The sequence below is a fragment of the Mustela nivalis genome (assembly GCF_964662115.1).
Source record: "Mustela nivalis genome assembly, chromosome: 4".
NCBI classification, from domain to species: domain Eukaryota; kingdom Metazoa; phylum Chordata; class Mammalia; order Carnivora; family Mustelidae; genus Mustela; species Mustela nivalis.
The window spans coordinates 45,175,889-45,190,908 of NC_139023.1; the positions used below are offsets into that span (position 1 = coordinate 45,175,889).

Genomic DNA, 15,020 nt, shown 5'->3' on the forward strand with positions numbered 1-15,020 from the left:
TATGTGGCTTCAAGGCCAGAGTTCATTGTTCCATGGCATGTTATCACCAATCTTCTGTAGTGAGTATATATACTCTATTCAATATGAATGGTACAAAATAGGTGTGGAGGTGTTTTGCTTCTAGTATGACAGCATGAAGAGTTCCCTGAAAACATTCCACACCAAAACAAGCACAACTAATGAAAGTTATTTCAAAAACTCATTTAAAGACTGGGATTTGTGCTAATAGCTTACAGTAAAGGAATAATGTATTCAAGAAAATCTAAAGCATGGTAAGAATACCATGAGTTTTTGGCATTTGACCAATGATCTATTTCTACCTTTTCTCCATCTAATTCAACTTGAATTAAATCTACTCTAGAATGATATAGACACGAAAACTGAAATTCATCTCCCCTCAGCTCACAATCAAGGGTTATATTCTCTCACCAGGAGATGGAAATCATCAGCCTTTCTCATCCTTTCAAACTCTGAATGGAACAAACTGACTTTCTGAGTACAGGAGCGGTCAGAGGTCCCCTTCCTTTACCAACCCCCTTTCCCTCCGGCACACACATCAGATTGGAGTCTCTACCATAGTCATGCATGGCAGGTTGAGAATACCTGATCCCTCACCCCTGCTCTCTCCTAGGATACATGTTCCATACTAAATGAGGCAAGTCCAGAAACACAGAGGCTACCACCCAGCTCAGTGCCCATAAAAGTGACTTAGAGATTTTTTTCAGGGGGAGAGGCAGTCCATAACAAGAGAGATCTCAATTTCTCTTGGCCAAGGCAGGAGAAGAGTGATAATTGCAATGGGCCCAGAGCATTTTTCATAGCAAAGGTCTATTCTACAGAGGAAAACATTTTGCAAGAGCCTTATCCCAATATAGGAAATAACTTCCTCCAACCCAACATCCTTCTGTCTTATCTAGGGAAGGGACATAGTAATAAGGGGTGTGAATATCAAGGACATACATTTAGAATGATGGAATCTGGTATGAATAGAGGGGGCATGGAAAAAAAAGCTACAGCGTCAGTGAAAGACTTGCAAAAGTAACAACCCTTAGACACAAGCCCACTAATGTTTGAAATTTCATAAAACTATTTATAGAATGCTCTGTCTCCCATGCATTATCACTATACCAGCAAAGTTCCAGGATGTTGTGAGTTTTAGCTGAAAGAGCTACAACACAGTTCATTTCCGTAAGAAGCAGGTAGTGATGTGGAGCGACAACAGAAGAATTTGAAGCCTCTTACACATATAGCTCTGGCAAACATTAAATATCCCTGTTCACAGTCAAAGAAACATTAATCCTCACACTTAAAGGTTTATTTACCTCAGTTCCTATTACCTAATACAACGTCTGCCTTTTATCAAAAAATTTTAAGACGTGACAAAAGGGAAAGGAAAAAACAGTCTGAAGAAAAATAGCAATCATCAAAATCAGAATGAGATATTTTAAAATGTAATAATCACACAGAAATTTTAAAACAACTAGGATTGAAATGTTAAGTGATCAAATAGTAAAAGTAACCAGCATACAACAGCAGATGGGCAATGTACACAGAAAGAAGGAAACTGTAAGAAAAATTAAAAGGAAATGCTAGATATATATATTTTAAAAGATTTTATTTATTCATTTGACAGACAGAGATCACAAGTAGGCAGAGAGGCAGGCAGAGAGAGAGAAGGAAGCAGGCTCCCTGCTGAGCAGAGAGCCCAATGTGGGGCTCGATCCCAGGACCTGGGATCATGACCTGAGCTGAAGGCAGAGGCTTTAACCTACTGAGCCACCCAGGCACACCAAATGCTAGAGGTATTAAGAAAACATAATATAATATATATAAAATATAAATATATAATATATTTAAAAATATATAATATATAAACTATATATAATATAATATATATATAACATAATATATATATAATATATATATTTTTAAGAAAAACAAAACTGAAGGGTGCCTTAAACTAATGACAGACACCAAACCATGGATCAAGGAAGCTTAGATAATGCCAACAAAAATAAATGTCCCAAGCAACAACAAAATGAACTAGACATATCCTATTCAAACTGAAGATGACCAAAGACAGAGAAAAAATCAGGAAACAAGCCAGGGTGTCAAGACATCTTACTTATAAGGGAACAAGGATAAAAATTATATCAGAGTCCTTATCAAAAACCATGAAAATCGAGTGTAGTGCAGTATTTAGAGTGATGAAAGAATACCACCAAACTAGAAATCTATATCCAATAAAATTAACTTCCAAATGTAAAGGAGAAATAATGACTTCTTTAGATGAACAGATAAAGAAATTAATCACTGGAAAATCTGTTCTGCAAGAAATGTTAAAAGCAATTCATCAGGAAGAAAGAAAGTGATCCAGGTCACAAATTTGGATTTGGAAAAAAAAAAAATCAGAGAAGGAACCAAAGGAAACCACAATATGTCAGCTCAAAATATGCCTTTTTGACATAAAAATTATTTTGAGCTCAAGACAATTAAGAAGCAACAAACATAAGAAAAGTTGTCTCTACCCTTCCCTTTTCTGCCTAAAGGCAGGATATGAAATCTCCTTTTACTGGAGACACCCTCTTAAGTGCCTAGAGGTGCTACTAGAGGAATCTGCAAACATCTTGCTCCATTAGTTTCCTGCCTTATGGTTACTTTCCCATAATTTTCTGTCCTTGGAAGCCTAAAACTGTCCTTTCTCTTCAAACTTATTGTCTTTTGTTGAGGATTCTATATAAACCAAATTCCAAGTCACTACTTTGAGTTAGATTAATTACAAATGTATATTGAAAACTCCAGAGCACTTACTAATTTTATTTTTCAAAACATAATTTCTGGTAGAGGAAATAAATTAGAATCACATAAAATCTTCATTTAAATCTGGAGGAGGAAAAAAGAACTTAAGCAAAACAAAAAACCACAAAGAATAGCTCTATTTTTAATGTCCTGAGGAACCTCTATATGTTTTCCAGAGTGGTTATACCAGCTTGCATTCTCACCAACGGTGTAAGAGGGTTACCCTTTCTCCACATCCTAGCCAGCATTTATTGTTCCCTGTCTTGTTGATTTTAGCCATTCTGACTGGTGTAAGGCAGAAATCAGAGAGGGAGACAAACCATATGAGACTCCTGACTCCAGAAAACAAATTGAAGATTGTGGGGAGCAGAATGGAGTACATGAGGGAGGGGCCTTAAGGAGGGCACATGATGTGATGAGCACTGGGTATTATACTCAACTGGGGAGTCATTGAACATTATATCAAAAACGAATGATATAGCATACCTTGGCTGATTGAATTTATATTAAAAAAAAGAACAGAGTAAGTGCAATGAATAGAAAATAAAATAAACATTGATATTAATCCAACTATATCAATAATCCTTACAATTGTGAATATCTGCATCTATCAAAAGGCAGATATTGTTAGAATGGATAAAAAGAAAAGGTCCAAACTATACATTGTCTACAAGAAACCCACTTTAATTATAAAGATTCAGATGGGCTAAATGGAATGGAAAGTAAAAGAATGCACAATGCATTTAATAAAAAGGAAGCTGGTGTAACTATTAATTTCAGACAAAGCAAACCTTAGAATAAGGAAGATTATCAGAGGTAGTGAGTGCTGCTACAAAATGTTAAAGGAGCAGAAGAAAAGAAATAATAAAAATCAGAGCAGAAATCAGCAAAATTGAAATATATTGAAGTTGAATAAAATCTAAAGTTGGTTCTTTAAAAAGATCAATGAAGCTTATAAGAATCTAGTAACCAGGCTAACCCAGAATTTAAAAAATATATACATAAATTACAAATGTTTAAAGTTAAAAGGGTAGTCAATGGACGTTAAATCAATCCTATAGACAACATATTAGTAATACTATCAACAAATCTATGCCCACAAGATGTCTTAATTTTCTGAAATGTAGTAATCCTTGAAAGATACAAACTACCAAAACTCACACAAAGTTCAATGGCTAAGAATTAAAAGATTCTTACATTACTATATATTAATATATATTAAAAGAATTCAATTTCTATTAAAGAAACTGAGTCATAATTAACAGGATTAATTAATCTTCTCCAAAAGAAAAGTCACCCATTAAAAGATTGGCAAAAGATCTGAACAAATACTTCACCAAAGAAGATATACAGATCCTAAATAAGTACATGGAAGGATACTCAGCAACATTTATCTTTAGAAAAATGCAAATTGAGACAACTATGAGATACCAATATACAGAATAAGCATAATTCAAGGCTAACAACAGAAGCTGCTGGAGGTGATGTAGAGCAACCAGAGCTCACATTTATTGTGAGTAGGAATTAAAAAAAAATAAAAATTAATAACAACTTTGGAATATAATTTATTAGTTTCTTAAAATGTCAGTTTGATCCAGCTGTGATGCTAGATAATTGCCCAATGATTTGAAAATCTATGTCTGCACTGAAACCTATAGGCAAACATTTATCATATTTATTCATCATTTCCAAAACTGGAAAAATCCAAGATTTTTTTTTTCAGTCAGTGAATGAATAAACAACTAGTGGTACATCCATACAATAGAATACTATTTTTTTTTTTAGAATACTATGTTTTAAAAGGTTTATTTATTTATTTGAGAAAGAGAGTGAGAGAGTGTCTGCAAGTTGGGGGAAGGGGAGAAAGAGAAGGGCAGAAACCCTCAAGCAGAGTCCCCACTGAGTGCAGAACCTGATGCGGGGCTGGATCCGGGAACCCTGAGATCATGGCCTGAGCCGAAATCAACAGTGGTCACTTAGCCCACTGAACCACACAGGTGTCCCTACAACAGAATACTGTTCAGTGATAAAAGTGTAGTGCTAACTGAAATAATCAAGGCACAAAACAATACATACAATATGATTACAATGATGTGAACTTCAAAAATAGGGAAAAGTATACTATAGTATTAGAAGCTAGTGTTTGTCTTTCGAGTGGAGACAAGTTGTATAGATTGCATCAGACACAAGGGGTCATAAGCTCTTTTTGTTGGATTCTTTCTTTTGTCGTAGGGTGTGCTTCCAGGAATGTATTCATTTTGCAACAATTAATTTAGCTTCAAACTTACAATTTTCTAATTTTTGTATGCAAAACTTATCCCTAAAAAAGTTAAAAGCTTTTTTGCTTACTGACTTTACATCCTTGGGCAATTTGCTTAACCTCTGTGAGTCTAGATTTGTTTGATATATAAAATTGCTATGATAACATAAAGTTGTTTTGAGGATTAATTAAATATGAAGTATTTGGCACGAACTTTAGCAAATACAAAAATGCTAAATAAATCAGAGCTACACCTGAAAACTGAAAAGGTTATTGAAGCTATAAACATTTCTTAAAAACCTTATTTTTCAGTGACTCTAATGGTTTAGATTCAAACAGAATAGGTGTTACTTAAATGACAATTCTGTAGTCAAAAAAGAAACATTTATTCCACAAATACTTAGTAGGGATGTACTGTGTCAACAGAATTATTCTGTATAATCAGGAAACATTAGCTATCAGAGCCATCAACAGTCTCAGTCTCTTTAGAGCCTAAATTCACATAAGAAATATATACATGACATCTTATAAGGTAAAAAAAAAATTAATAAAAGAACGATAAGATAGGGGTACCTGGGTGGCTCAGTGGGTTAAAGCCTCTGCCTTCAGCTCGGGTCATGATTTTGGGGTCCTGGAATCGAACCCCACGTCGGGCTCTCTGCTCAGCAGGGAGCCTGCTTCCTCCTCTCTCTCTGCCTGCCTCTCTGCCTACTTGTGATCTTTGTCTGTCAAAAAATAAATAAATAAGGGGCACCTGGGTGGCTCAGTGGGTTAAAGCCTCTGCCTTCGGCTCAGGTCATGATCCCAGGATCCTGGGATCGAGCCCCACATCAGACTCTCTGCTCATCGGTGAGCCTGCTTCCCCTCCTCTCTCTCTGCCTGCTTCTCTGCTTGCTTGTACTCTATCTCTCTGTCAAATAAATAAATAAAATCTTAAAAAAAAAGAGAGAGTCTCTTATAGTTTACCTCCCTCTTTGTTTAAAAAATAAATAAATAAATAAATAAATAAAATTAAAAAAAAAAAAGCATGATAAGATAAGTTACACACATTTCTCAAAAGTGAAAAAGAGCTGCAATTCTAATAGGACAGGGAAGCATTATGTTAAAAAGAGAGATTTTTCCAAAATTTTGAAAGCGGTAAGAAATAATAGGAGAGAGCAATTTAGTCCAAGAGGACAAGTGAAAAAGCCTGAAACTCATAGACTGCATGGATGAATTACATGTGTTGTAGGGAACAATCTTGAGTCACTGAAGGTTTTGACCTGAGAAAACGGCAGGAATACAGTTGCTATTAATTGAATTGGAGAGGGATGGGGAAAAGCTTAACCATCCTTACAGTGCTCAAATTCAAACAAAATTTTGAGGTTATGGTAGAGACTGCTCCGCTTACCAATTCCTTATTTTGTCATTTCACTTTTGATGAAGGATTAGATTTACACTTTCACCTGAATGCTAATATTTTTTTTAAATTTTTTATTTTTTATAAACATATATTTTTATCCCCAGGGGTACAGGTCTGTGAATCACCAGGTTTACACACTTCACAGCACTCACCAAAGCACATACCCTCCCCAATGTCCATAATCCCACCCCCTTCTCCCAAACCCCCTCCCCCCAGCAACCCTCAGTTTGTTTTAATATTTTAAAGAGAAGTGAGGAAGTAGGCTGGTATTGAAGGGATGATCATGGAGTCTCCACCTTCATAAGGTAAACTCTTATTCCTAACTTTGTACCATGGCACTCATGAAAACTTAGGTCTTGCTTTCCCTAACCTGAGGATCTTTGTTTTATCTAGACAAAAGGATTACACATTAAGTACCTTGTCAAGTGTGTATGTGTGTAAGTAGGCAGCAGCTGGGGGAGCACTGCTGACTCTGCGAGGGTGGGGGGCGGAGAAGGGGCTTAAATATTATACCAGATTCTTCTTTCTTTCCTTTCCTCTCCTTCTTTTTCTTTCTTTCCTCCTTCCTTCCTTCCTTCCTTCTTTCCTTCTTTTTTTTCTTTCTCCCTCCCTCCCTTTTTTTCTTTCTTTCCTTTTTTTGTTGTAGGTTATATTTTGAAATAGTTTCGAACCTACAATAAACTTTCTAGAATTATACCAGGATGTCTTATATCCCTTTATATGCCTTTTTCAGATTCAATAATTGTTAGATTTAGGACCATTCACTTTGCCATTACTTCTGTATTTTAAGTTTATACGTATATAAATAGTACTATTTTTCTGAACCATAATAAGTTGGAAGCAATGCACCTCCTTAAACTTAAATAATATGTATTTCTTAAGAAAAAGAACACATTCTTACCAAATCACAATTCAGTTTTAAAAATTAGGAAATCATCTTATCCACAGACAATATTCAGATATAATTCATTTTCACAATAATGTCCTTCTTAGCAATTTATATTCCTTTTCCAGGATCAAATACAGATCACACAATGCACTCAGTTGTCACATCTCATTAGTGGCAGCCTCTCTTTATGTTTATTGACTTTACCCTTTCTGAAGAAGACAAGTTATTTTGTAAACTGTCTCCCAATTTATTTCTTTCTGATGCTTCTTCATGATTATATTCATTGGGTGAAGCTCTTTCTTTTACAAAGCATCTTATTTGATACACGATGTTTTTTGTCCCAATTTTGGTGATGCTAGGTTTGATGTCATGGTTCAGATGGTATTCCATATGTTTCTCAGTGTTGGTATTACTATTTTTTTTTCTCTTGAAACTAGTAAGTAGCCTGTGGGGAGATATTTTGAGACTTGGTAAGCCTCCTGTACCTGGTCAAACATTTACCATTTAGCTTTAGTATCTATTGGTGATTTATCACTCCTACTATGATTTGTTATTATATTGTAAAGGATATATATCTTATATATATATATATAAAATTATATAATTATATATTATATATACATCATATATATTATATATAAAATATATATGATTATATGAATAACTCAATGTTGTTAATCAGAATATATATATTATATATATATATATATATAAATAAAATCTCACCATGCACTCATTGATTATTTTATGTAATAGTTCTTAATCCACTCCTTTCATTTTTTTGAGACTTAAATAGTCCCAAATATAGCTGTAGGAGTTCTGTCAAACTGGCTAGTGTCACGTTGACATATATTCATGATTCTTTGAGTTCCCCTTGTGTTTTGCAATAGTATGTTCTGGATCTATATTGCATTTTCCAGTTCTAGAAATAATAATTTCTCCAAAAAGCCCTCCATCCTTTTAACATGAGGAAAAAACAAAAACAAAACCAAAATCTGAATAAGGAATAAGTGTACTTATTCTTTTTTTTCTTGTTCTTTTTACTGTCTCTTCCTATCCCCATATTTATATATGATATGCATACATACTGACATTTCTAGTTCCAAGCTAACATTACATAGTACATACCAATTTTCCTTTCCCAGTTTCGAAAATCTGTCTTAATAGTAAGAAACCTGATCTTCTTCAATATACTAACTAGATTTATTTCTTTTACAAGGTAAATTTTATATATTGATATTCACAAACTGAGACTATGATTTAATGCATTTTAAGTGAATATACCCATTCAATGAATATCATATATTGACTCCCTCAAACCTAAATGCCCCCTTATATGAGTCAGTTGTTGGTCACAACTCCCTATTTACTCTGACCCAGAAGCAACCACAGTTCAGATTTTATTTCACTATAGATTAGATTTGCCTACTTTAAAACTTCCTCTAAAAGAAATCATGTCACATGTATTCTTTGTTTCTAGTTTATTTTGTTCATCAAAATGTCTTTGAGATTTATACAGTTGTTGAGAATCATTTGTTTAGCTAAACAATATCCCATTGTATGAATATAGAGTCGAGTATGCATCTATTTCCCTTTTGATAGAATTTTGTGTTATTTCCAGTTTTGAGATATTATAAATAAATCTCCTCTAAAGAATGCATCTTATTTTGGTGGGAATACATTTTCTTTTTCTTGCTTATGTCCTGGAAGGTATAACTGTTAGGTCAAATGAGAGCTGTATGTTCAACTTTATAGTAAACTGCCAAATATTTTACAGCATAGCTGTGCTCTTTAAAGTACAACCAGCAATCTGTGAGAATTTATGTTTTTCAGCATCCATGCCAATATTTGGAATTGAGACTATTTTAAAAAATTTGGTCATTAGTAGGGCACCTTTCTTGTTCAGTCAGTAGAATGTGGGCCTCTTGATCTGAGTCATGAGTTTGAGTCCCATGTTTGGTCAAGAGATTAATTTAAAAATTGTCATTACAGTGAAAATATAATTGTGTCTCATAGTAATTATAATTTGTATTTCCCTGTTACCTCATAATGTCAAACACGTTTTCATAAGCTTTTTGTTCATTTAAACATTTTCCTTTAGATATGTTTGTTTAAGCCTTTCACCCATTTATTTATTGGACTGTTTGTGAATTTTGAGTTGTAGATTTTTAAAATATATTCTGGCTATGTCTGTTATCAGATGATGTATGTTTACAATATGTGGCTTGTCTACTAATTTTTTAATGGTGTCTTTTGATGATCAGAAGTTTCTAATATTGAAACATACTTTATAATATATTTGTGGTAATTGTTTTATTCTGAGTTCACTTATCCTCAGGTCAACTTTGAGCCATTAGCTATAATTTAAACTTTATAGTTTCAACTTTTACACTTAGCTCCTGATTCATTTTGAGTTAGGTTTCTGTGAGATATTAAATATATATCAAGATTGATTGACTTTTGGGGCGCCTGGGTGGCTCAGTGGGTTAAGCCGCTGCCTTCGGCTCAGGTCATGATCTCAGGGTCCTGGGATCGAGTCCCGCATCGGGCTCTCTGCTCAGCGGGGAGCCTGCTTCCCTCTCTCTCTCTCTCTGCCTGCCTCTCCGACTACTTGTGATTTCTCTCTGTCAAATAAATAAATAAAATCTTTAAAAAAAAAAAAGATTGATTGACTTTTTTGGATATGAATATCCAGTTTTTCTACCACCTAAGTTTGAAAAGTCTTTGCATTTCCCACTGAATTGCTTTGGAACTTTTATTGAAAAATCAATTGAACTTATTATTGTTAGTTTACATCTAGATGCTCTATTCTCTTCCATTGATCTATTTATCTATATTTATTCCACTACTGCTGTGTCTGTAGCTTTACTGTGAGCTGTGAAATCTGGTAGTGTACATTTTCCAATCGTATACTATTTTGTTTCAAAATTGTTTAGACCAGTTTAAATATTTTGCATTTATTAATTTAGAATTATCTCATCACTTCTACCAAAAGTCTGATCAGATTTTTTTAATGTAATTTATTTTTTTTAATAAACATATAATATATTTTTATCCCCAGGGGTACAGGTCTGTGAATCGCCAGGTTTACACACTTCACAGCACTCACCAAAGCACATACCCTCCCCAGTGTCCATAACCCCACTTCCCTTCTCCCAACCCCACTTCCCTCAGCAACCCTCAGTTTGTTTTGTGAGATTAAGAGTCACTTATGGTTTGTCTCCCTCCCAATCCTATCTTGTTTCATTATTCCTCTCCTACCCCCTTAAGCCCCCATGTTGGATCACCACTTCTTCATATCAGGGAGATCACATGATAGTTGTCTTTCTCCACTTGACTTATTTAGCTAAGCATGATACGCTCTAGTTCCATCCACGTTGTCACAAATAGGAAGATTTCATTTCTTTTGATGGCTGCATAGTATTCCATTGTGTATATATACCACATCTTCTTGATCCATTCATCTGTTGATGGACATCTAGGTTCTTTCCATAGTTTGGCTATTGTGGACATTGCTGCTATAAACATTTGGGTGCAGATGCCCCTTTGGATCACTACATATGTATCTTTAGGGTAAATACCCAGTAGTGCAATTGCTGGGTCATAGGGCAGTTCTATTTTCAACATTTTGAGGAACCTCCATGCTTTTCCAGAGTGGTTGCACCAGCTTGCATTCCCACCAACAGTGTAGGAGGGTTCCCCTTTCTCCGCATCCTCGCCAGCATCTGTCATTTCCTGACTTGTTGATTTTAGCCATTCTGACTGGTGTGAGGTGATATCTCATTGTGGTTTTGATTTGTATTTCCCTGATGCCGAGGGATATGGAGCACTTTTTCATGTGTCTGTTGGCCATCTGGATGTCTTCTTTGCAGAAATGTCTGTTCATGTCCTCTGCCCATTTCTTGATTGGATTATTTGTTCTTTGGGTGTTGAGTTTGCTAAGTTCTTTATAGATTTTGGATGCTAGTCCTTTATCTGATATGTCGTTTGCAAATATCTTCTCCCATTCTGTCAGTTGTCTTTTGGTTTTGTTAACTGTTTACTTTGCTGTGCAAAAGCTTTTGATCTTGATGAAATCCCAATAGTTCATTTCTCCCCTTGCTTCCCTTGCCTTTGGTAATGTTCCTAGGAAGATGTTGCTGCGGCAGAGGTTGAAGAGGTTGCTGCCTATGTTCTCCTCAAGGATTTTGATGGATTCCTTTCGCACATTGAGGTCCTTCATCCATTTTGAGTCTATTTTTGTGGGTGGTGTAAGGAAATGGTCCAATTTCATTTTTCTGCATGTGGTTGTCCAATTTCCCAACACCATTTATTGACGAGGCTGTCTTTTTTCCATTGGACATTCTTTCCTGCTTTGTCGAAGATTAGTTGACCATAGAGTTGAGGGTCTATTTCTGCACTCTCTATTCTGTTCCATTGATCTATGTCTGTTTTTGTTCCAGTACCATGCTGTCTTGATGATGAAAACTTTGTAATAGAGCTTTAAGTCCGGAATTGTGATGCCACCAACTTTGGCTTTCTTTTTCAATATCCCTTTGGCTATTCGAGGTCTTTTCTAGTTCCATATAAATTTTAGAATTATTTGTTCCATTTCTTTGAAAAAGATGGGTGGTACTTTGATAGGAATTGCATTAAATGTGTAGATTGCTTTAGGTAGCATAGACATTTTCACAATATTTATTCTTCCAATCCAGGAGCATGGAACATTTTTTCATTTCTTTGTGTCTTTCTCAATTTCTTTCATGAGTACTTTATAGTTTTCTGAGTATAGATTCTGTGCCTCTTTGGTTAGGTTTATTCCTAGGTATCTTATGGTTTGGGGTGCAATTGTAAATGGGATTGACTCCTTAATTTCTCTTTCTTCTGTCTTGTTGTTGGTGTAGAGAAATGCAACTGATTTCTGTGCATTGATTTTATATCCTGACACTTTACTGAATTCCTGTACAAGTTCTAGCAGTTTTGGAGTGGAGTCTTTTGGGTTTTCCACATATAGTATCATATCATCTGTGAAGAGTGATAGTTTGACTTCTTCTTTGCTGATATGGATGCCTTTAATTTCCTTTTGTTGTCTGATTGCTGAGGCTAGAACTTCTAGTAAGTTCTAGCTTTCAGTTTTTCTCCATTGAGAATGATATTTGCAGTGGGTTTTTCATAGATGGCTTTGATAATATTGAGGTATGTGCCCTCTATCCCTACACTTTGAAGAGTTTTGATCAGGAAGGGATGCTGTACTTTGTCAAATGCTTTTTCAGCATCTATTGAGAGTATCATATGGTTCTTGTTCTTTCTTTTATTGATGTGTTGTATCACATTGATTGATTTGTGGATGTTGAAGTCTGATGAGATTTTGATTTAGATTTTGGTGACTGCATAGACCCATTTGAGAGAGCTCTCATTTTTTTTTAAAGATTTTATTTATTTATTTGACAGAGATCACAAGTAGGCTGAGAGGTAGGCAGAGAGAGAGAGAGGAGGAAGCAGGCCGCCTGCAGAGCAGAGAGACCAATGTGGGGCTCGATTCTAGGACCCTGGGATCATGACCCAAGCTGAAGGCAGAGGCTTTAACCCACTGAGCCACCCAGGTGACCTGAGAGAGCTCTCATTTTAACAACATTGAGTGTTCTAGTTTCTCTAGGTGACCGTATTTCTTCACTTATTTGCATTTCTTTATTTTAGTCTCAGAAATTGTATTGAAGTTTGCAGAATAGATGTCTTTCACTCTTAAATTTTTCCCAAGTCTTTCAGGTTTGTTGGCACGATTGAAAATGAACATTTAATTTCATTTCCTAGTTTTTATAGCCAGTGTTTGGAGATACTATCAATTTTTTATATAGACCCCATGTCCTGGGAACTTACTATATTTGTTCCTCAGAACTAGTAGAATTTGGGCTTGTTTTGTTAGATTCCATAGGGTTTTTCAACATTAAAAAAAATCTAGTCTAAGAATATTGGCAATTTAACTTATTTCCAATCTTTCTATCTTTTTTTTTCTTGCTTTCTTGCACTAGATAGGACATCCAATACAAAGCTGAAAAGAAGTTTTGAAAGGTGGTATCTGCATTTTTCTGTTGAGAAAGAATTCAGTCTTTTATAATTAGATATAATGTTATTTGTAAGATTCATCAGAGATGATTTTTATTAGACTGAGAAAGAATCAATATATACTTGTACTTAGCTTAGAAGTTTTATCACAAGTGGATGATCATTAAGTTGAGTTGTTTGCATGATTTATTCCTTTATTCTGTTAATATAGTTAATTAATTTAACTGGTTTTAAATGATATGTCAGCTTTGAATTTTTGAGATATATTACTGAATAAAATCCATGATGTCTATATCTATGAAAAATATTACTTTATAATTTTTTTCAATATCTTTGTCAGATTGTGGCATTAGGGAAATACTGGTTGTATAAAACAAATTGGCAAGTCTTTCATTTTATATGTAATTAATAACTTTATTTCAGAAGAGTTGACATTCTCATGATGACGTATTACTTTATACTGAAAACAGGTTCTCCTTTAGTATAGGTAGAAGATATTTTAATAAACTTTTATTGAATTTTTAGTAAAATCCAGCACACATTTTGTTTGACTTATTCTTAGTTACTTGACATTCTGTGATATTACATTAAATGATAACAAATTATTTTCGTTGTTTGTTGTTCATATAAAAGAAATTCATTTGAATTTTTTATATTATTATCTGCTATCTGGATATACTCTACAATTTTGTATAACAATGCGTCTACTTCTTTTTTCCTAAATATATCATCATATATAATACAAACAATGTCAGTTTACTCTTTTCTTTCCATCGTCATGTATCTTATTCCTTTTTGGCATATTATGATGTGTGCTAGGGCCACCAAAGAGTTTATTTAAATTATGAAAATGTGCTTCCTTCTATTATTCTTGATTTCAAATTGGAGATGCTTTACATTGACCCATTTAGAATAATTTTTGTTGATTTTTAAAAAATATTTTATTTATTTCTTTGACAGAGGCAGAGATCACAAGTAGGCAGAGAAGCAGGCAGAGAGAGAGAGAGAGGAAGAAGCAGGCTCCCTGCTGAGCAGAGATCCTGATACAGAACTTGATCCCTGGACCTTGAGATCATTACCTGAGCTGAAGGAAGAGGCTTAACCCACTGAGCCACCCAGGTGTCCCATATTTGTTGATTTTTAAAAAATAATATTTATTGTGTAAATAAGTTCCCTCTTGTTTCTGATATCCTGACTGTTTTTATGATGGATTTGTTGTAAAATTTATCATATGTATCTTTTATCTATGTATAGATTTTTAAGTATGATATCTCCTTTGTATATATAGGGTAAGATTGATAAGAGCATAGTATTTTGTATTTTTAAACATTATTAGATTTGCTTATATAATTAGATAAAAATGCTAAATTCTATGTACTATTTCTCTAATATTTGAAAAAAATATTATTCCATTCTCTTCTTATAGTCAGTTGTATGGTTTTTAAAAATCTGATGCTGGGGCACCTGGGTGGCTCAGTTGGCTAAGCATCCAGCTCTTGATTTCAGCTCAGGTCATGATCTCAGGGTTTAGGGATTGAGCCCCACCTTGGGCTCTAAGATCAAGGAAAAATCTGCTTGAGATCTTCTCCCTTTCCCTCTGCCCTGCCACCCTGCTTGCACTCATTCAC

At 34.5% G+C, this 15,020-nt stretch overlaps 1 long non-coding RNA gene across 1 annotated transcript in view; it reads left to right on the plus strand.

Annotated features, from left to right (window-relative positions):
* Positions 1-14,580, plus strand: part of LOC309863504 — a 111,479-nt gene extending 96,899 nt beyond the window's left edge. The window contains exon 3 of the long non-coding RNA XR_014311087.1: positions 14,353-14,580. This is a non-coding gene — a long non-coding RNA (uncharacterized lncRNA). The remainder of the gene's footprint in view (positions 1-14,352) is intronic.
* Positions 14,581-15,020: the final 440 nt, after the last annotated feature.